Raw genomic sequence first — 24,322 nt, 5'->3', positions numbered from 1 at the left:
TGAGAAATCTCAGTTCAAGAAGCATATGGCCAAGCTCAGCGTACAAGACGTGAAGAACTTCAAGATTATGCTGCACGAGCTCAAGGAAGCCTTTCTAAAAAAACGTGTAGAAGCTCAGGGTTCTCGTGAGTGCATGAAGGTCTTGGCTGATAGGTGTGTGCAAGCCTACAATGAGGCTGAGAAGCGCAAGGCCCTTGGGCGTCCTGGCATCGACCCCAGGATGGCTGCCAAGAAGAAGAAGAAGCCCGCTATGGCTGAACCTGAAGCACCAAGGCAGGAAGCAGCTCCCCTTGTCTTCCCAACTAGCATGACTGGCCCGAAGCCAAAGGCCAGGTCAACCGCTTCAGAACTGAAGAAGACCAGGACTGCTGAGGCTGAAGCAAGGAAGAGAAAACATCCTGAAGCCTCTGCTACTGCCCCCGCCAAGAAGAAAAGAAAGACCAAGAAGGAATGGGCTGCTCCCACAGAGCCCTTGATTGTTGAACCCATTTCCATGGTTCACCCCGACACCGATCCACAAGAACGTCAACTGACTGTCCATGAGCTTGCTTTCACAGAGGCTCATGAAGCTGAAGACTTTCCAGCAGTTGATCCCATCGCTGCTGAAGACATTGGTCACCATGACCATGTTGAAGATGATGCAGCCCTTCCTCGGCTAGAGCACCAATAGGTATCATCGCCTGTGCTAACGCACAGCGAACTCATCAGCATTGGTCGTCCACTGACGCCAATTGCACAGGATGCTTCATGGGCGGATCGCCCACAAGAAGAAGAAGACTTCGAGGCCCAGCCAACACCAACTTCACAGGCGTCACCTGCGTTGCGCAGGCTTCACAAAGGTCCAAGGCTCAAGTCTCTGCAACTGAAGATAAAACTGCTGAAGACAATCCGGCTGCATCAGCCACTGAAGAAGAAGAAGAAGAAGAAGAAGAAGCGGTTCTCGAGGAGAACATGATCGTGACCGACCCTCCTGCTCGTCAAGTGGAGGTTGAAAATCTTGAGGCTGCCACCACCAACACCACTGAAGCCACTGACGCTGTCATGGCTGAAGCTAATGTGGAGCCCTCACCAACAAAAGCACCAGAAGTCAGCGAAGCCACTGATCCCACTGCTTATGTTCATGCGTCTGCTGCCGGTCCCCAGTTCGACTATCATGTTGAGCATAGGCCTCAGGTACAGAAGCCAATCCCAAGATTGCCCAGGTTTGCCAGGTCCTACATCAGCACCTGGCTCCTTCAATATCAATGGCTTCAGAGCAGACAACACATTCTTCAATAGCTCCAGGAACCCCCACTTAAGGGAAATAATATCATCTGATCGGTTCTGGAGCTATCCGCAGCGAAGCTATTACTCATGCGTTCTTTACAACCAAGGTCGCATCTTCCCACACAAGCGCCTTGACATTGAAGCAATAGCTGGTCTGCCCTGTCTGGAACAAGCTCTGGATTGCTTCAAAGAGGTTGGACTGTTGCCGTTCGTCACTGACCAAGAGCATTGGAATGAAGAGTTGCTGCTCCAATTCTATGCCACACTTCACATCCGCGGGTATAACAGAGATCCGAAGACTTGGGTCCTAGAGTGGATGACAGGAAACGTTCATCACGAAGCCAAAGCCTTTGACATCATTGAGCTCACTGGTTTGCCCACTCCTGGCGATCTCTACGAGCATGGCTGTCAGCTTCATAGTGAAGCTGTTGAGAGCATATTTCAGAAGACTGAACCTAATATGAGTCAGATGCTCAGTATGATGAAGCCATTGCCTCAAGTTGCTGCTTATCCCATGGAGTTCTTCATTGAAGACCTTGAGTATCTGCCAAGAACCATTTATCACATCATAAGGCGAACTCTCTGGCCAATCAAAGGACATTCTCCCCATGCCAAGCTGGAAGGTGCAATGAAGACTTTGGTCTTCTATATTCTTCATGGAAAATGCTTCAATACACAGGATTTCTTCATTCGCCAACTTGCTGCATCTGGCTCTGATCTGTTTGGTTTGAAGTTCTACGCCCCTTGGGTGATGCGGCTGATCAAACTTCACTCCGCTATCTCATATCAGCCCTCTGCCCGCAATCATCGGATCTTTTTGCCTGATGTGGATATGTCTATTGAAGCCATCTATCCTGAGCCTGCCAAGGAACCTCTAAGTCTTCAGAATGCAGAGCATCAAAGTTTTTCTCAGAACGTTGAAGGCGTTGAAGCCGTAACTCGTGTGTATCCTTTGGCTGGCACTACACGTGCACCGCATCCTGCTCTCACTGAAGCCACTGATAGCACCATTGCCCAACGACCCAAGAAGCGCACTCGTGTTCTCAATGACCGAGAGCTTCTGGTGGCTCTTCATCAGAAGCAGGACAGGCATCATGACTGGCTGAAGCGTCAAATGCAAAGCCTCTTGGTGGATGTTAATCGCATTCGCAATCTTGCCACCAAGAATGCCTTTGTTGCTCATGAAACCTCTCGACGCACATGGAAAGGGCTGACGCTGCTGTGTTCTGAAAATGATCTTCAAGAGGATGGCTTCTCTGAGCGATTCAAGTTTGACTCCACACCTCCTCGAAGGGCAGTGCTGCGACGAACTCCATCCCTTGAAGACTCTGAGTTCTCTTCCTCTGCTGCAACTGTGAATGCCAGAGTGATCGAGGATGAAGACGATGCTACTTCACCGCCACCTCCTTCAGCACGCTTCGACTCTGCTCCAAGCTCTTCTGCACCGCCAAACACCACCAACGACCCTGCTGCTTCACCTACTCTTCATGGGAACGAGTAGATGCTCTATGTCTTCAAACCTTTTTGGTCCTTACTGACAAAAGGGGGAGAAGCATATGAGTTTGATAGTCTTCAAGCGGGTCCATATGGGCGGGCGCTTTATATTTTGCTTCGTGCTTACAACTCTCGTTTTGCTACATTTGGTTCTTTGAGTTGTAACACTTAAACTCGATGGTCGTCTGCTACTTATTTGCCACCTTGTGTTGCGATGATAAATTCCGCATGTGCGACGATAAATTCCGCACTTAGATCATTCTGCAGACGTCCATTTTCCATTATGCATGTCATTATCTTCACATACTTTCTCATGCATAGTGGATTGTCATCATAAGTTGAAGTGGATCTCCACAAGTACAACCTGCCATGTGCATTTGCATTCCAAAAGCAAATTACTTATATGCACATCTTCAGGGGGAGCCCTTGCAACTTATGAAGACAATTCCTTATCCTTTACAATTTCACAGATTATATTCCCCGTTGAAAACTTCAACTAGTTTGTCATCAATCACCAAAAAGGGGGAGATTGTAAGTGCATCTAGTGCCACCCCTAGTTGGTTTTGGAGTATTGACGACAAACCTAGTTGAGGGACTAATGTGTTTGTGAGAATTGCAGGATAACACAGGTAGAAGTCCCTCATTGATTCGGTTTTCCTACCAGAGATGACCCCTAAAAATGTATGAAGACATTGAAGTCAAAGGTGGTATATGAAGATATTCACATTGAAGACTATGACAAGAGAAGACATCGCATGAAGCCTATGGAGCTCGAAGACTTAGATCTTTCGTAGTTCTTTTTCTTCTGTGTTGAGTCATAGGAACCACCGTACTGTTAAGTGGGGTCCAAGAGAACCAGTCAGAATGACTGAAGTGATGCTTAAACAAAACCTATGTCTTCGAGTGAAGACTTTGAGAGCGAATCTTGTCCAGAGTCGGACAAGTCAGCTTTGCTTGTAGCCCAAGTAAAGTTGCCGTGTGAGTTTGAAATCTGACCGTTGGAACACGTGTCAGTTCCTTAGTGACCCAGGGTCATTTCGGACAAATCAGGTCGGGTTGCCTAGTGGCTATAAATAGCCCACCCCCTACAACCATAAACGGTTGGTTGCTCAGATTCAGAGTACGGCTTTTGTCGTTTGAGAGCAACCCACCTCGAAGCCTTTGAGAGAGAATTCCTTGCGAGGATAAAGCCCTAACCACCCAGAGCCAAAGAGAATTAGGCATCACTTAAGTCTTCTTGTCTGTGTGATCTGAAGACTTATTACACTTGAGGACTGTGAATCCTCCAGCCGGTTAGGCGTCGCGTTCTGAGCATCCAAGAGACATTGTGGATTGCTGGTGAACGAAGTCTGTGAACGTTTGGGAGTCTACCTTGAAGACTTACCAGAGTGATTGGGCGAGGTCTGTGTGACCTTAGCTCAAGGGGAATACAGTGAGGACTGGGTGTCCTGAGCTGCGTGTTCAGGACTGGGTGTCCGGGACTGTGTGTCCTCAGGTTTAAATACCTAGCCGCCCTAACCAGACGTACAGTTGTCACAGCAACTGGAACTGGTCCAACAAATCATTGTCTTCAACGTGTCACTGGTTTCATCCTTTCCTTCCCTTTACTTACTGTTGGTCCTTGTGAAGTCATTGTATGATTGCACTATCTTTTATCTTCACTGAGTGACTGCGTTTTCTGTTTGGCTTCATAATATCTTCCTACCTGATGCTTACTATATTGCTGCTATTAGTCATTGTGCTTTCACTCCATTGAATACTTGACTATTGCTTGCCTAGTGTAGTCTACCTTCCGCTGTAGGGTAATAGGTTTATTTCTATTGTTTGTCTTCATAACTTCCACGTTTTGAAGACTTTCATAAAAATCGCCTATTCACCCCCCCCCCTCTAGTCGATATAACGCACTTTCACTAATCCCCTCAAAGACAAAGGTATTTTCAGAGGCCATGAAGACAATGGATTTGGATATGGAAAATGGAACTAGCATGCCTAGATCACATAGCTTGCCAACTGACATAAGATTGAATCCAAGAGATTGAACAAGTAGAACATCATCAACGGACTTGTCTTTGGATATAGCAATTTTACCTAGCCCAATTAGCTTTCCTTTGTTGTTGTCGCCAAAAGTGATATACTTTAGAGGAGAAGCAGTTAAATTGGGGACGACAAACAATGACTTGTCTCCGATCATATGACTAGTGCATCCACTATCCATTATCCATTCGGTACACCCGGAGACATTGTCCTGCAGAAGAATTAGTCTTTCTTAACCACCCACATCTTTGCAGGTGGCTTAGAAACAAATGAACGAGCAGGATGTGATTTCTTTCGGTAAAAATAGTTGTTGCCCGATGAAGTTCGACCATAGTTGAAAGAATAAGCATTGAAATTCCTTCCAGATGAATGATCATAGTGATTGTATGAGGTATGCATATACTCATTTTGTCGAACCCTTTCTGCATGCATGATTAGTCGAGTAGTAATAGGCAAAGCATCAATAGTTTTCTTAGGCACCCAAATTGCTTTCTTTTGGGGGCCATTTCTGCTATTTGGTCCAACATAGCGAGCAATAGCCTCACCATGTTGATTTTTGAACAACTTATAGTTGTCCAAAGAATCATCGTCCGGATACTCAGGGATGGGAGAGTTATATCCCAAAAGTAATGCTGGATCGAGCGTTTTGCTCTTTGCTGGCACCCACACAATACGAGGATATTGATGAGGTTCCCAGTATGAACCATTTTCATTCAATTTCCTTTCAAAACTAATACCTTCCCTCCTGGGATTTTTGTGAAGAATAGATTTCTTCAGAATGTCACAAAGGGTTTGATGCGCTTTGAGAGATTTGAACATGCCTGCCCGAAGAAGATCCTTCAACCTAGCATTTTCATCAGAAACATAACCATTTTACTCAACCGGGGGGTTAACACTAACAGATGATTCAACATTTGATTTAGCATTGGTTCGTTCAAGGCATTTTAAGCAGGGTGGAACAAACACTTCAGGTTTCTCCTTAAGTTATTGGGTGAGAAGATAATTTTCCCTCATCAAATCTACATGAGGCTCTCTCAGCGCCTCGAGTTCCTATTTCCTTTTCAGGTAATCATAGGTCAATTTTTGTGGTCGGCCGAGAGAAATTTATGACGATTTGATAGTTCTTCCATTCGTGACTGGAAAGTAGCATACTCTTCGGTCAATGACCAATTTTTCTCCATCTCCTCAACCAACAACACTTTAGATTTCTGAGGGTTTTTTCAATTTTCTCAAGAGAGTTTTGTTGCATATTGGCAATTTTGATCAACTTAGCATGGTCATCCTCATCAGAAGAATATTGATCACTAGAGTGAACCTTGTGATGTTTGGAGGATACCTTTTATTTCGAGGCTTTGGCCATGAAGCGGTAGGCAGGAGATTCACCATTGCTTGATGGATTCCTGAATATATTTGTTGCGGGAGAAGAGTCACATGCTATGCCAACCATGCCTAAGTCGGAATCCTCATCGGATTCATCAGCTTCTTCGGAGGCAGACGATTCTTCTTCATTAGAATGCATCTCCTTGCCGATGTACACCTTGGCCTTGCAAGAGTTATTCTTACGATTGGAGGACTTAGAAGGATTCCTTGAGGAAGATCTTGACGAAGATTTTGATGTGGAGTTGTCCTTCTTCTTGAAGAACTTCTTCATTTTCTTCTCATCATCGGAGTCGTAGTTCTTGCTCTTGCTTTTGCCTCAATAGTTGCCAGTATCATGTCTTCCACTTGCACGGATTTCAGCTTCCCAGAGAGGGCAGTCCGAAATGAAGTGTCCATGATTTTTGCACTTGAAGTAGGTGTATTCTCCCGTAGGCTTTGACGAAGATTTTGAACCGCCAGAATTGCTCGAGCCTTTCTTCTGGAACTAGCTCTTCTTGTGAAGACACCGGAATCTTTTCATGATTAGTGTGATGTCGGAGTAATGGGCCACGGGTAGCCTAACCCGAGCCCCTAAACCTTTCAAGAGAACGGGGCCGGTTGCGCCCCTCAAGACTTCGAGTTAGATCTCCGCCTCCTGGCGGCCGGTTGGCTAAGCGGCCGACTGGCCGAAGGCGGCCGAGTTCCAGAAGACGGCATCACAACAGGCCGACTCCTGGTGAGCGGCCTGCAGAGAGACGAGCCCCTAGCAGTCGGGTCATGGCGCCCTCAAAGTCTGCTCCCTCATCAAGGAGAAAAGACAGAGCATGGCCGCAGGGTAGCCCACCCCCCCAAATCCAGGGCAGGGCATGGCCATAGTGCCTCATACGAGCGGAGATCTCCGCCCGGTGCGGCATTGTTGCCACTCTGCCCTTAACATCACTCCAGTCAGGAGAAGTACTATCCCCACTACAGCCTGTCGGTACGGCCCGAAGATGGTGGGCCCTGCCGGTCAGCGAGAGCCCGGAAGATGGCTGGGGACACACCAGTCGGATCCGAGGGAGGCCGGCTCCCAGCAGCCGGCCTGACCCTTCCTCGGGGCCCTACGCGCCATTAACCAGACAAGATGCAGTGTGGCTACAGTGATCTCCCGTCAGGAGGCAGGACTGTAGCCACGCCTCCCTGACCAAGCACACGTCATCAGCAACACGGCTATAGTAATCCATTGCTGGAAAGACCCGCGAGCGGCGGAGGCGGCCTGTCCGGTTCGTACCAGACCAGCCGGCGGGGCCCACCAGGCGGCGGGCCCCAACGGTTGGCGGAGAAGCTGGCGACCAGAGAGACTGACAGCCGAGCCCTACGCCCTGCCGGATTACCATTGTACCCCTGGGGGTAGGCCTATATATACCCCCTGGGGCACCCATGCAAAGGGTTCGGACCTATTAGGACTAGACTCCCACCTAGAGGAGGAGAGAGCGTACCTGCCTCTTCCTCCTCTAGCAAACAGCTCAAGGAGCACCATTGTACCACTTGCGCCATAGTGATCATGCAGAGACCCCGCAGAGCAGGACTAGGGGTGTTATCTCCTAAGAGAGCCCCGAACCTAGGTAAAGTACGTCGACGTTCGTGTCTACGCCTCATCCCGCTTCTAGGCACCAGCGACGTTCTACTCGCTCCCACCATGATAAGCCATCCATTGGCATATGTCGCACCCAACCCCCGACATTTGGCACCCACCGTGGGGCGAGGTGCACCATCTCCCGGAGACTTATTCTGGACGGGAACCCTGTTCCTTCCTGGCGAGCGCAGCCAGCCTGGCACTCCAGACGGCGTCAATGCCGATGTGCTGCACGGCGCGAACATTGCCTGCGCGGCAAGCTGCCTCGCCGGTCTTGTTAATGAGATTCGCCTCTCCGATGAGCCCGCATCTGATGCGGGCACCGATGACCCCGAAGGCCGCCTCGTGGGCCTCCTCGATCAGCTCCACGTCGCCAGCGAGCCTGCTGCTGGCTTGGAGTCGGTTGGCTCCACCGACCCGATGTTGGTCGACTCCGACGCGGCTTCGCTCGACACGTTCCCTTCCAATGTGGTGGTCTACGATGAGCCGCTTCCTCGCACGGACAGCGGCAGCAGCACCGTCACGAAGGTGCTCGTGATTAGCCATGGCGAGCACTCTAGCGGAGGTGGCCAGGACCTGTTGCAGAAGGCAATGCAAGATTTGGCGGCGCCCATCCCGGAAGGCGCCGACGCCGAGACACTGGAAGCATGCCGCGTCCAGCTCGTCGAGAGCGCCAACCGGTTGGCCATAATGAGACGCCTTTCGGAGGCCTACCAGCGGGAGATGGACCGTGCTGTCGGCGGCATGCCGGCTCCTGGCGGGCCTAGCCGTGTTGGCTTGGTCCGGCAGCGTGGCGCGACCATCGCCAGCATGTTCGGGACAGATCGTCCCATCTACACTGCGCCTGCAGAAAACATACGAGCTGCCCAGGCGGCAGCAGACAAGCTAGACAAGCTCGAGGGCGATGAGCGTTGCCACATGATGGAGCGAGTTCAGCAGCTCCTCGATGCGGCTACTGAGCAGCAAGATGCCGGGTGCCGCACCGAGGCGCCCAACCGGTGAAACGACGACCCGCCGCCTCACCGAGATCAAGGCGTGGCATCCCGGACGCCAACTGGCGGCGTCCATGATAGAAGAGACAAGGAGCTGGCTGCCAGTCGGACTCACGTCACCATCGAGCGCGACCAAGACGGCGGCCCGAGAGCAGTGTGGCGGCAAGATGACTGCCCGCCTCCTCCTCCCCGCGGGGAGAGGCGCATTTCCCCGCCGCCTGTTGATCACCCATCACTCAGCGACCGCCTTGTCCGTCGAGAAGGAATTGGAGAAAACGATGCCTGCCATCGGATCGACCGCCTCAATCAATCCCTAGCGCTAGAAGAGGAAGATGAGTTGGGTCCGCCTTGTTTTGGCCCCCGCATCCGAGATGACCCCTTTCCCAAAGGGTTCACTCTCCCAAGAGATACGCCCAAGTACACCGGATCCGTGAAGCCGGAGGACTGGTTGGTCAACTACTCCACAGCCGTCAGCATCGCCAACGGCAACAAGCGCATTGCCGTGAAGTATGTTCCCCTCATGCTCCAGGGTACGGCCCGGACATGGCTGAACAGCCTGAAGCTCGCAGCATCAACAGCTGGGTTGACTTTACTAAAGCATTCGTCCGCAACTTTACCAGCACGTACAAGCGGCCGCCCAAGCCTTGCCAGCTCTCCCTGTGCATCCAAGGCCCCAATGAGTCGACCCGCGACTATCTCACACGCTGGGCCGAGCTGCGCAACTCTTGCAAGGGCATGCACGAGGTGCAGGCCATCGAGTACTTCACTTCCGGGTGCCGAGAGGGCACCCTCCTCAAGCACAAGCTCATCTGCGATGAGCCGACGACCCTTGATGAACTGCTAATCATAGCAGACAAGTATGCCACGGCCGACTCCTCCATGAAGGCGGAGATTCAAGTCAATGTGTCGGGCAAGGTGGCCCCCAAGCCCCTCGGACCCCGACTGGCAACGCCAGTCGGCGGCAACTACCAAACGACAACAAGCGCAAGGCCATGTAGCCCGCTCCCACGAGCTGGCAGGTGGCAACAGTCGAAGATCAACGGCTAGAAGGGCAGCCTCCTCCCAAACGCCAGAAGGGCGGCAAGCCTAACTGGCTACCCGCCTTCTCGTACGAGCAGACTCTCGATGCGCCCTGCAAGTTCCATAGCGGAGCGAAGCCGTCCAATCATCCCACTCGGAAGTGGCATTGGCTCACCAGGATAGCCAAGGGTGACGGGCTCCAGCCCACTGCGCCTGCCGGCCCGCCACCTCCTCCTCCACAGCAGCCGGCGGCTCGGCCGGTTGGGGCCATACAAGATGATTATCCTGAGGAGCATGGAGCCTACGTTGTGTTCACCACCGTGGCCCATGACAGGCGCAGCAAGCGGTAGCAGCAACAAGAAGTAAATGCATTAGCGTTAGAGACCCCAGAATTTATGCATTGGTCGGAGAAGCCCATTAGCTAGAGCAGAGCTGACCACCCGGAGGTGATGCCAAACCCCGTCTCTTATGCCTTGGTATTGGATGCCACGTTTGCCACAGAGAGGCGAGCTGCTCGTTTCTCCCGAGTCTTGATAGATGGCAGCAGCAGCATCAACATTCTGTACAAGGACACCATGGAGAAGTTGGCAATCAAGCAGAGACACCTTCAGCCCAGTCGGACTGTTTTCCATGGCATAGTTCCTGGCTTTTCCTGCTCACCGATCGGCAAGACTCAGATAGATGTCCTCTTCGGGTACAAAAATCATTTCCGCCGAGAGCCAGTCTGGTTTGAGGTGGTGGACCTCGAGAGCCCTTATCACGCGTTGCTTGGCCGGCCTGCCTTGGCCAAGTTCATGGCGGTCCCCCATTATGCTTACCTGAAGATGAAGATGCCGAGCTCCAAGGGAATCCTGACCATAGCCAAGGACTACAAGAAGTCGTCCGCCTGCGCGGCAGAAAGCAGCCGGCTAGCCGAGTCCCTCGTGATCGCTACTGAAAAACGGCTCCTTGACCGGGTTGTGGCAATGGAAGGCAAGCGGCCAGAAATGTCACCCGACCCCAAGGAGTCGGAAGCCGATGGCTCATTCAAGCCGGCCAAAGAAAGAAAGAAGATACTCTTGGACCCAGAGCACCCGGAGAGGTACGCTGTCATAGGTGCGAACCTCAATAGTAAATAGGAAGGTGAGCTCGTCGATTTCCTCCTTGAGAACTGGGACATCTTTGCATGGTCCCCTAAAGACATGCGAGGTATTCCGACGGATTTCGCCGAGCACAAGCTACACGTTCGATCTGATGCCAAGCCAGTCCGGCAGCCGTTGCATCGCCTGTCGGAGGAAAAGAGAAGAGTTGTTGGAGAAGAGATAACCCGGCTTCTAGCAGCCGGCTTCATCATGGAAGTATTCTTTCCAGAATGGTTGGCCAACCCAGTCCTAGTGCTGAAGAAGAACAAGCCGTGGCGCATGTGCATCGATTATACCAGCATCAACAAAGCATGCCCCAAAGACACATTTGCTCTGCCAAGAATCGACCAAGTGATTGACTCTACAACCGAATGCGAGCTGTTGAGTTTTTTGGATGCATACTCCGGGTATCACCAGATCAAGCTGGACCCGGCCTACAGGATGAAGACTGCCTTCGTCACGCCATTCGAAGCCTTCTGCTACCTGACCATGACATTCGGCTTAAGAAATACCGGCGCCACTTTTCAGAGTTGCATGCAGAAATGTCTCCTCAAGCAACTTGGCAGAAATGCTCATGTCTATATGGACGATGTGGTGGTGAAGACTGAGAAGCGTGGAATGCTACTAGAGGATGTCAAGGAGACTTTCGAAAACTTGCGCCGATTTCAGATCAAGCTCAACCCAGAGAAATGCGTCTTTGGGGTGCCAGCTGGCCAGCTTCTTGGTTTTCTGGTCTCAGAGCGCGGCATAGAGTGCAACCTTGTGGAGATCAAGGCCATCGAAAGGATGAAAGTGCCCACCCGACTGCTGGACGTGTAGAAATTTACCGGCTACTTGGCATCCATCAGCCGTTTCATGAAGTCGGCTGGACGAGAAGGCTCTTCCCCTGTACGAGCTCATGAAGAAGACTGCTTTTTTCGAGTGGAACGACAAGGCGGATGAAGCTTTTCTCCAGCTCAAGAAAATGTTGACCACCCCGCCTGTCTTGGCGGCCCTGACTCCTAAGGAGCCAATGTTCCTCTACATTGCCGCTACCAGCCGGGTGGTTAATACAGTCATAGTAGTCGAACGGAAAGAAGAAGGCAAAGCCCTACCAATCCAGAAGCCGTTTATTACCTGAGCGAAGTACTGTCCGCCTCCAAGCAGAACTATCCCCACTATCAGAAGATGTGTTATGGCGTGCACTTTGCTGCCAAGAAGCTGAAGCCATACTTCCAAGATCACCCAATCATTGTGGTCTGCACAGCTCCGCTTGCCGAGATTATTGGAAGTCGAGATGCCTCAGGCCGAGTGGCCAAGTGGGCCATAGATTTGGTCCCCTACACCATCTACTACCAGCCTCACACTGCCATCAAGTCATAAGCACTGGCCGACTTCCTCGTCGACTGGGCCGAGACCCAGTACTTGCCGCCAGCGCCAGATTCCACCCATTGGCGGATGCATTTTGATGGTTCAAAATGCGCATCGGTTTGGGAGCCGGCGTCGTCCTCGCTTCTCCCAAGGGCAACAAGCTCAGATATGCGCTGCAAATTCACCTTGCCGCCTCTGACAATGTTGCTGAATATGAATCACTCATTCACGAGCTCCGGCTTGCCAAGGAACTCGGCATTCGCCGGATCCTATGTTATGGAGACTCCGACTTGGTGGTCCATTAGTCATCAGGCATCTGGGACGCCAAGGATGAAAACATGGCCAATTACCGCTTCCTCGTACAACAACTCAGTGGATACTTCAAAGGGTGCGAGTTCCTCCACGTGCCAAGAAATGACAATGAGCAAGCCGACGCCTTGGCACAAATTGGCTCCACCCTGCAAGTGATACGTCTCTGTCGTATCTACTTTTCCAAACACTTTTGCCCTTGTTTTGGACTCTAACTTGCATGATTTGAATGGAACTAACCTGGACTAACGCTGTTTTCAGCCGAATTACCATGGTGTTATTTATGTGCAGAAACAAAAGTTCTCGGAATGACCTGAAACTTCATGGAACAACTTTTCAGAAATAATAAAAAATCCTTGCAAAAGATGAAGGCCAGGGGACCACCACCTGTCCACGAGGGCGGGGGGCGCGCCTGCCCCCCTAGGGCGCGCCCCCTACCTCGTGGCCCCCTTGGAGCTCCTCCGACCTCAACTCCAACTCTATATATTTGGTTTCGGGGAGAAAAAAATCAGAGAGAAGGATTCATCGCGTTTTACGATACAGAGCCGCCGCCAAGCCCTAAAACCACTCGGGAGGGCTGATCTGGAGTCCGTTCGGGGCTCCGGAGGGGGAATCCGTCGTCATCGTCATCATCAACCATCCTCCATCACCAATTTCATGATGCTCACCGCCGTGCGTGAGTAATTCCATCGTAGGCTTGCTGGACGGTGATGGGTTGGATGAGATTTATCATGTAATCAAATTAGTTTTGTTAGGGTTTGATCCCTAGTATCCACTATGTTCTGAGATTGATGTTGCTATGACTTTGCTATGCTTAATGCTTGTCACTAGGGCCCGAGTGCCATGATTTCAGATCTGAACCTATTATGTTTTCATCAATATATGAGAGTTTTTGATCCTATCTTGCAAGTCTATAGTCACCTATGATGTGTTATGATCCGTTAACCCCGAAGTGACAATAATCGGGATACTTACCGGTGATGACCATAGTTTGAGGAGTTCATGTATTCACTATGTGTTAATGCTTTGGTCCGGTACTCTATTAAAAGGAGGCCTTAATATCCCTTAGTTTCCATTAGGACCCCGCTGCCACGAGAGGGTAGGACAAAATATGTCATGCAAGTTCTTTTCCATAAGCACGTATGACTATATTCGGAATACATGCGAGTTTTTGATGAACTGGAGCTAGTTCTGTGTCACCCTAGGTTATGTTTGTTACATGATGAACCGCATCCGGCATAATTCTCCTTCACTGATCCATTGCCTACGAGCTTTCCATATATTGTTCTTCACTTATTTACTTTTCCATTGGTATTGCTATCGTCACTACAAAATACCAAAAACATTACTTTTGCTACCGTTACTACTACTACTATCATATTACTTTGCTACTAAACACTTTGCTGCAGATATTCAGTTTCCAGGTGTGGTTGAATTGACAACTCAGCTGCTAATACTTGAGAATATTCTTTGGCTCCCATTGTGTCGAATCAATAATTTTGGGTTGAATACTCTACCCTCGAAAACTGTTGCGATCCCCTATACTTGTGGGTTACCAAGAGTATTTTCTGGCGCCGTTGCCGGGGAGCATAACTCTATTCTTTGAGTCACTTGGGATTTATATCTGCTTATCATTATGAAGAACTTGAGAGATCCAAAAACCAAGATTTATCCCTCAACTACGAGGGGAGGTAAGGAACTGCCATCTAGCTCTGCACTTGATTCACCTTCTGTCTTAAGTAAGCTTGCGACACCTAAACCTGCTTCTACTATTCGTTCTGATATGTTGCATGTTATTGATGATGCCACTTCTCATATGCATGATACTTATGATAAAACTACTTCTATGCTTGATACTACTGTGCCACTTGGTGAATTTCTTGATGAACAACTTGCTAGGGTTAGAGAGAATGAAAATATTCAATCTGATAATACCGATGAAAGTGATGATGAAGACTCACCTGTTATTCTTAAGGGCTATGTTTTTGATAAAGAAGCTTTTTAGCTATTTTAGCCTTCAAAGATAGATACGAACTCAAGAGGTTATTAGCTAAATGGAAGCAGCAATCTCTTAATGCTAGAATGAAACCTGATCCTGCTTTTGCTACTTCACCTATCTTTGTTACTGATAAGGATTATGAATTCTATGTTGATCCTGATATAATTACTTTGGTTGAATCTGATCCTTTTCATGGCTATGAATCTGAAACTGTTGTGGCACATCTTACTAAATTAAATGATATAGCCACCCTGTTCACTAATGATGAGAGAACTCGTTACTTTTATATCCTTAAAATATTTTCGTTTTCATTAAAGGGTGATGCTAAGATATGGTTTAACTCTCTTGATCCTGGTTGTGTGCGTAGTCGCCAGGATATGATTTATTACTTCTCTGCTAAATATTTCCCTGCTCATAAGAAACAATCTACTTTAAGGGATATATATAATTTTGTGCAAATTGAAGAAGAGAGTCTCCCAGAAGGTTGGGGGAGGCTTCTCCAATTACTTAATGCTTTGCTTGATCATCCTCTTAAGAAAAATGAAATACTTGATATCTTTTATAATGGACTAAATGATGCTTCCAGAGATTACCTGGATAGTTGTGCTGGTTCTGTTTTCAGGGAAAGAACACCAGATGAAGCTGAAATTCTATTGAAATAATATGTTAACAAATGAAAATAATTGGACACTTCCTGAGCTAGCTCCTGAGCCTATTCCTAAACCAATTCAGAAGAAGAGGGGTATTCTATCTCTTAGTCCTAAAGATATGCAAGAGGCAAAGAAATCTATGAAAGAAAAAGGTATTAAAGCTGAAGATGTTAAGAATTTACCTCCTATTGAAGAAATACACGGTCTTAATTTACCGCCTGTTGAAGAAACATATGATCTCAATCCATTACCTATTGAAGAAGTACATGGTCTTGATAACCCGACACAAGTAGTAAAGGTAAATTCTCTCTATAGATATGATAAAGATGAAATCCCATTTACTAAGTTTACTAGCCCATGCTTAGATGAGTTTGATAAATTTATGGCTAAGCAAGAAGATTTTAATTCCTATTTTGGTAGACGATTGAAATACAATTCAAATATGCTTGAACACTTCGGTGATTATATGGCTAATGTTAAAGGTGAACTTAAACTTATTAGTAAACATGCTTCTATGGTTACCACTCAAGTAGAGCAAGTACTTAAAGCTCAAAATTATTTGCTCAATGAATTAAATAGCAAGAATAATGATAATGCTATTAGAATTATGACTAGAGGTGGTAGAATGTCTCAGGAACCTTTGTATCCTGAAGGCCACCCTAAGAGAATTGAGCAAGATTCTCAGAGAAATAATGTGGATGCACCTAGTCCTTCTGAAAGGAAGAAAAAGAAAAATGATAGGACTTAGCATGCTTCTAGTGAACCCATTGTTGAAACACCTGAGAATCCAAATGATATTTCTATCTCTGATGCTGAAACACAATCTGGTAATGAACCTGAAACTAGTGATAATGTTAATGATAATGTTCATGATGATGCTCAACCAAGTAATGATAATGATATAGAAATTGAACCTGCTGTTGATCTTGATAACCCGTAATCAAAGACTCAACGTTATGATAAGAAAGACTTTGTTGCTAGGAAACACGGTAAGGAAAGAGAGCCTTGGGTTCAGAAACCCATGCCTTTTCCTCCCAACCCATCCAAGAAAAAGGATGATGAGGATTTTGAGCGCTTTGCTGAAATGATTAGACCTATCTTTTTGCGTATGCAATTAAGTGATATGCTCAAAACCAATCCTTATGCTAAGTACATGAAAGATATTTTTACAAATAAAAGAAAGATAACGGAAGCTAAAATTTCCACCATGCTTGCTAATTATACTTTTAAAGGTGGAATACCTAAGAAACTAGGAGATCCAGGAGTACCTACTATACCATGCTCCATTAAAAGAAACTATGTTAAAACTGCTTTATGTGATCTTGGAGCCGGTGTTAGTGTTATGCCTCTCTCTTTATATTGTAGACTTGATTTGAATAAGTTGGCACCTACTGAAATATCTTTGCAAATGGCTGATAAATCAACTGCTATACCTGTCGGTTTTTGTGAGGATGTGCCTGTTGTAGTCGCAAACGTTACTATTTTAACAGACTTTGTTATTCTTGATATTCCCGAGGACGATAGTATGTCTATTATTCTTGGAAGACCCTTTTTTAATACTGCAGGGGCTGTTATTGATTGCACTAAAGGCAATTTCACTTTTCATGTTAATGGTAATGATCATACAGTACACTTTCCGAGGAAACAACCTCAAGTTCATAGTATCAACTCAATTGGAAAAATTCCATCGATTATATTTGGAGGTTTTGAATTTCCTCTTCCTACTGTCAAGAAGAAATATGATATTCTTATTATTGGGGATGTGCATATCCCCGTTGAGGTAACATAGTGTTATTCGAAATTTCTCCGATTCCATGTTATTCGGAATGAGTTCGTTAACAAGACTTGATCAACCTTGTTAGTGATTCCTTTTGATGAGCATGAGATGGATGAAACTAGAAGGCACAACTCTTTGTACCCTCCTTTTACTTTCTGTATTTATTTTAAATAAAACAAAAACATTATTTTTCTATCTGTTATCTGGTTATCCGTGCAATATAAAAATACTCTGAAAATAAAAGTTCTCCAAAATGCCCTAAAATTTAAATATGATTTTTTTCTAGAATATTTGAGAATATTTGGCATCGAGAACATAGCAGGGGGGTCATCCACCTTTCGATGAGGGTGGAGGGCGCGCCCCCTGCCTCGTGGGCCCACGGTGGCCCTCCTCCACTCATCCTTTCACCCACACACTTCTTCTTCCTCCCACAAACACGAATATCCAGTTCATACCATAGTCCAAGCTCATTTTGGTGCCATTTTCGATCTCCTTGCTCAAAGCACCTCTCGCAAAACTGCTTGGGCAGATTGTTCCTTGGTATGTGACTTTTGTTCTAGTGCTTTATGCATTGCAAATTTATGCTTCCTAGGTGACCCTGTTCTTGAGCTTGTATGTCAAATTTATATGGTCAAAAGTAGTTTTGATGCATGATATAGGCTCTAGGAACTTGTAGGAGTAGTTGCTATCAATATTATTGAGTTTGGTTCACTTTTATTTTGAAGTTACTAAAATTTTTAGAATTTTTTTAGAGGAAAAATAAGTTTAGGAAAATGTACCAAGGGGGCTCTTCAAGGAAACAAGAGCCCAGGCTTGCAATGCGTGATGCTGATGATGAGCCACCAAGAAACGCTCCAGTGCGTCCTTGTGAATGGCCTTCTGAAAACTTCATGGATCGAGCGGGGATTAAGGAAGAATTTAACGCATATTTGTGTAACGCTGATCTTGTGAGCTTCGAGGAAGAGAAGTGCAACCAGTATCACTATCTTACTAGTTCCTTTGGGAGGAAGTTTGAATTTTCATCTTCACATAATTCTCCAACTGTCCTGTTTGATCTTTATGAAAATTCTTACACTATGTACTTAGAGGATTTTATCACTGCTTGCAAACTTCCACAATGGGGTAGTATCAGGGAACCTCGCAAATCTGAATTTAGAGATTTTCTTGCTAGTATAACTGCGGGGAATCTAGAGATATAACACAAGCTACCATAGGGAGCATTCATTTTCCTGATATACATTATCTTGCTCTCTTCATATGTAGATGCATTAACGGTAAAGATGAAGCATGTCACATGTGTGTCCCCGACCTCAGTATTCTTAGGAGTGCTGTGTTGGGAGATAAATCTTATAATTTGGGAGCCATTGTTGCACGTAGGTTGCATCTGAATAGATTTAATGTAGATTTCTTTGGTGGAATTTATGCAACCCACTTAGCTGATTTTCTTGGTGTAACTATACGTAATGATGATATTGAATTACCTCCTGCTTACCTAGATTTTAATGCTACGGTTCACCACCAATTTGTCGAGAGGAATGAATCACCTCTCTAGTATCGCTTGATATTTGACAGGTGCCGTGTTGTCCATATTACTCTCCCTGCTCCTGCCTTCTTTGATTATCAGGCAAAAGGAAGATATGTTATTACCAGAGAGGAGGCAGATGAGTACGAGAGGAGGGCGGAGGCCTCTCGTCACCATGCTGCAGCTCAGGAGGCGATAGCCGCTACATCTCAGTACGACCCCAACTACTATTATGGATCTGCTAGGACAGCCGTGGCCATAGACCAACTTAGGCCAAAAGCCTAAGCTTGGGGGAGTACGTATTTCTCACCGACATTACATTTATGTTCACACACTCATTGCTAGATGTCAGTGCTCATACTTCTTCATTGTATCATCCATGCTAGTTTATTTTACTTTTTATGTTTTCTTCTTGTATGTTTAGTAAACTTTAAGAAAAACAAAAACAAATTTAGTTGTAGCTTTTAATTAGTTTAATTTCCATGCTTGTAGTAGTAATTAAAAAGAAAACCCAAAAATATTTCCTGTTCTTCTTTTGCTTGTTGGGAGCTTTCCCGTGTAAATAGTTTTATTTCTTTTCTTTTCTTTGGGGGTCGATAGGAGAAGACCATAATTAAATTATTGAAGTAGATCTTATATGCATTATTGTTGATCTGACAAAAGAGCCCATATTGCCTTGTCTTCTCTTGTTTATTGAATGCTTGCAGATTCCAGCTTAATCCAATGCACGTGCACTATTATTATTATTCACATCATTCGGTCGTGCAAGTGAAAGGCAATTATGACGATATATGATGGACTGACTAAGATGAGAAAAGCTGGTATGAACTCGACCTGTTTTGTTTTTGTAAATATGATTAGTTCATCGTTCCCGATTGAGCCTATTATGGATAAACATGTTTGCAATGACAACTAGAGATCATAGTTTCTTGTGCCATGCTTGATTAGCGAGGAGCTTATAATGGTTTACCTTGCGTGCCAACATGCTATTAAAATGGTTATGATGTGGTATGATAGGGTGGTATCCTCCTCTGAATGATTTAAGTGACTTGACTTGGCGCATGTTCACGCATGTAGTTGAAACAAAATCAACATAGCCTTCACGATATTCATGTTCATGGTGGATTATATCCTACTCATGCTTGCATTCGGTGTTGATTAATTTTAATGCATGTTCATGACTATTGTCGCTCTCTAGCTGGTCGCTTCCCAGTCTTTTGCTATCCTTCACCTGTACTAAGCAGGAATACTGCTTGTGCATCCAACTCCATAAACCCCAAAGTTATTCCATATGAGTCCACCATACCTACCTATATACGGTATCTACCTGCCGTTCCAAGTAAATTTGTATGTGCCAAACTCTAAACCTTCAAATAAATATTCTGTTTTGTATGCTCGAATAGCTCATGTATCAACTAGGGTTGTCCGTATCTTCCATGTTAGGCGGGTTATTCTCAAGAGGAGTGGATGCCGCTCCTCACTCACGAGAAAGTGGCTGGTCACCGGGATGCCCAGTCCCATGCTTTATGCAAATCAAATGAAAATAATTGAAAACAAAACTCCCCCTGGGACTCTTGTTAGTTGGAGGCACTCGTTGTTTTGAGCAAGCCATGGATTGATGCTCGTTGGTGGAAGGGGGAGTATAACCTTTACCATTCTGTTTGGGAACCGCCTGTAATGTGTGTAGCATGGAAGATATTGCCATCTCTTGGTTGTTATGTTGACAATGAAAGTATACCGCTCAAAATATTATTCACCTCTATTTCAAAGCCGAGCTCTGGCACCTCTACAAATCCCTGCTTCCCTCTGTGAAGGGCCTATCTATTTACTTTCATGTTGAGTCATCCTCCTCTTATTAAAAGCACCAGTTGGAGAGCACCACTGTCATTTGCATTCATTACTGTTAGTTTACATTGAGTATGACTTGACTGGATCTCTTTTACCATGAATTACAATGTCTAGTCAGTCCTTGATCTTTAAAGGTGCTCTGCATTTATGTTTTGCGGTCTCAGAAAGGGCTAGCGAGATACCATCTTGTTATATCATATTATGATTGTTTTGAGAAAGTGTTGTCATCCGAGATTTATTATTATTGCTCGCTAGTTGATTATGCCATTGTTATGAGTAAACTTGAGACCTATGCGTTATTGTGAATGTGGTTAGTTCATAATCTTTGCTGAAAATTTGAATGCTGGCTTTACATATTTACAACAAGAGCAAACAGAGTTTGTAAAATTTTTTCTTTATCACTTTCAGTTTGTCAACTGAATTGCTTGAGGACAAGCAAAGGTTTAAGCTTGAGAGAGTTGATACGTCTCCGTCGTACCTACTTTTCCAAACATTTCTGCCCTTGTTTTGGACTCTAACTTGCATGATTTGAATGGAACTAACCCGGACTGACGCTGTTTTCAGCAGAATTACCATGGTGTTATTTATGTGCAGAAACAAAAGTTCTCGGAATGACCTGAAACTTCACGGAACAACTTTTCGGAAATAATAAAAAATCTTTGCAAAAGATGAAGGCCAGGGGGCCCACCACATGTCCACGAGGGTGGGGGCGCGCCTGCCCCCCTAGGTCGTGTCCCCTACCTCGTGGGCCCCCTGGAGCTCCTCCGACCTCAACTCCAACTCTATATATTTGGTTTCAGGGAGAAAAAATTAGAGAGAAGGATTCATCGCGTTTTACGATACGGAGCCGCCGCCAAGCCCTAAAACCTCTCGGGAGGGCTGATCTGGAGTTCGTTCGGGGCTCCGGAGAGGGGAATCCGTCGCCATCGTCATCATCAACCATCCTCCATGATCAATTTCATGATGCTCACTGCTACTTCTTGAGCACTGCGTTGGATTTTCCCGAAGAGGAGAGGATGATGCAGCAAAGTAGCGTAAGTATTTCCCTCAGTTTTTTAAACCAAGGTATCAATCCAGTAGGAGGCTACGCGCGAGTCCCTCGTACCTACACAAAAACAATAGCTCAATGCAACCAACGCGCTTAGGGCTTGTCAATCCCTTCACAGTCACTTTCGAAAGTGAGATCTGATAGAGATGATAAATAATTTTTTTGGTATAGAGATGCAAAGTGAAAAGTAAAAGGCAAAGTAAAAAAGCAAATCAATAATAAAGTGATGGAGATTGATATGATGAGAAAGAGACCCGGGGGCCATAGGTTTCACTAGTGGCTTCTCTCAAGAGCATAAGTATTCTACGGTGGGTGAACAAATTACTGTTGAGCAATTGACAGAATTGAGCATAGTTATGAGAATATCTAGGTATGATCATGTATATAGGCATCACATCTGAGACAAGTAGACCGACTCATGCCTGCGTCTACTACTATTACTCCACTCATCGACCGCTATCCAACATGCATCTAGAGTATTAAGTTAAAAACACAGTAACGCCTTAAGCAAGATGACATGATGTAGAGGGATAGTTTCATGCAATATGATAAAAACCCCATCTTGTTATCCTCGATGGCAACAATACAATATGTGCCTTGCTGCCCCTTCTGTCACTGGGAAAGGACACCGCAAGATCGAACCCAAAGCTAAACACTTCTCCCATGGCAAGAACAACCAATCTAGTAGGCCAAACCAAATAGATAATTCAAAGAGACTTGCAAAGATAACCAATCATACATAAAAGAATTCAGAGAAGATTCAAATATTATTCGTGGATAGATTGGATCATAAACCCACAATTCATCGATCTCAACAAACACACCGCTAAAAGAAGATTACATCGAATAGATCTCCACGAGAGAGGGGGAGAACATTGTATTGAGATCCAAAAAGAGAGGAGAAGCTATCTATCTACTAACTATGGACCCGTAGGTATAAAATAAACTACTCACACTTCATCGGAGGGGCTTGGATGATGATGTAGAACCCTCCGTGATCGATGCCCCCTCCGGCGGAGCTCCAGAACAGGCCCCAAGATGGGATCTTGTGGATACAGAAAGTTGCGGCGGTGGAATTAGGTTTTTGGCTCCATATCTGATCGTTTGTGGGTACGTAGGTATATATAGGAGGAAGGAGTATGTCGGTGGCGCTTCGAGGGGCCCACGAGGCAGGGGGCGCGCCCTAGGGGGGGGGCGCCCTCCACCCTCGTGACCGCCTCGTGGCTTTCTTGATGGAGGGTCCAAGTCTCCTAGGTCTTATCTGATGAGAAAATCGCGTTCCCGAAGGTTTCATTCCGTTTGGACTCCGTTTGATATTCTGTTTCTCCGAAACACTGAAATAGGCAAAAAAGCAGCAATTCTGGGCTGGGCCTCGAGTTAATAGGTTAGTCCCAAAAATAATATAAAAGTGGAAAATAAAGCCCAATATAGTCCAAAACAGTAGGTAATATAGCATGGAGCAATAAAAAAACAGAATTTTTGATGCAAAGTGCTACTTGGCATAATTTCAATGTAAATCTTCTTAATTGTGGTATGAATATTCAGATTCAAAAGATTCAAGACAAAAGTTCATGTTGACATAAAAATAATAATACTTCAAGCATACTAACAAAGCAATTTTGTCTTCTCAAAATAACATGGCCAAAGAAAGCTATCCCTACAAAATCATATAGTCTGGCTATGCTCTATCTTCACCACACAAAGTATTTAAATCATGCACAACCCTAATGACAAGCCAAGAAATTGTTTCATACTTTTGACATTTTCAAAACTTTTTCGATCTTCACGCAATACATGAGCGTGAGCCATGGATATAGCACTATATGTGGAATAGAATGGTGGTTGTGGAGAAGACAAAAAGAGGGGAAGATAGTCTCACATCAATTAGGCGTATCAACGAGCTATGGAGATGCCCTTCAATAGATATCAATGTGAGTGAGTAGGGATTGCCATGCAATGGATGCACTAGAGCTATAAGTATATGAAAGCTCAACAAAAGAAACTAAGTGGGTGTGCATCCAACTCGCTTGCTCATGAAGACCTATGGCATTTTGAGGAAGCCCATCATTGGAATATACAAGCCAAGTTCTATAATGAAAAATTCCCACTAGTATATGAAAGTGACAGAATGAGAGACTCTCTATCATGAAGATCATGGTGCTATTTTGAAGCACAAGTGTGGTAAAAGGATAGTAACATTGTCCCTTCTCTCTTTTTCTCTCATTTTTTGTTTGGGCCTTCTCTCTTTTTTATGGCCTTTTTTTCGTCCGGAGTCTCATCCTGACTTGTGGAGGAATCATAGTCTCCATCATCCTTTCCTCACTTGAGACATTGCTCTAAAAATGATGATCATCACACTTTTTATTTTTCTTACAACTCAACAATTACAACTCAATACTTAGAACAAAATATGACTCTATATGAATGCCTCTGGTGGTGTACCGGGATATGCAATGAATCAAGAGTGACATGTATGAAACAATTATGAACGGTGGCTTTGCCACAAATACGATGTCAACTACATGATCATGCTAGCAATATGACAATGATGGAGCGTGTCATAATGAACGGAACAGTGGAAAGTTGCATGGCAATATATCTCGGAATGGCTATGGAAATGACATGATAGGTAGGTATGGTGGATGTTTTGAGGAAGGTATTTGGTGGGTGTATGATACCGACGAAAAGTGCGTGGTATTAGAGAGGCTAGCAATGGTGGAAGGAAGGAAAGCACGTATAATCCATGGACTCAACATTAGTCATAAAGAACTCATATACTTATTGCAAAAATCTAGAAGTTATCAAAGCAAAGTATTACACGCATGCTCCTAGGGGGATAGATTGGTAGGAAAATACCATCGCTAATCCCTGACCGCCACTCATAAGGAAGATAATCAATAAATAAATCATGCTCTGAC

The sequence above is a fragment of the Triticum aestivum genome, chromosome 6A, assembly GCF_018294505.1.
Source record: "Triticum aestivum cultivar Chinese Spring chromosome 6A, IWGSC CS RefSeq v2.1, whole genome shotgun sequence".
Taxonomy (NCBI): domain Eukaryota; kingdom Viridiplantae; phylum Streptophyta; class Magnoliopsida; order Poales; family Poaceae; genus Triticum; species Triticum aestivum.
This window is presented reverse-complemented; position numbering follows the sequence as displayed.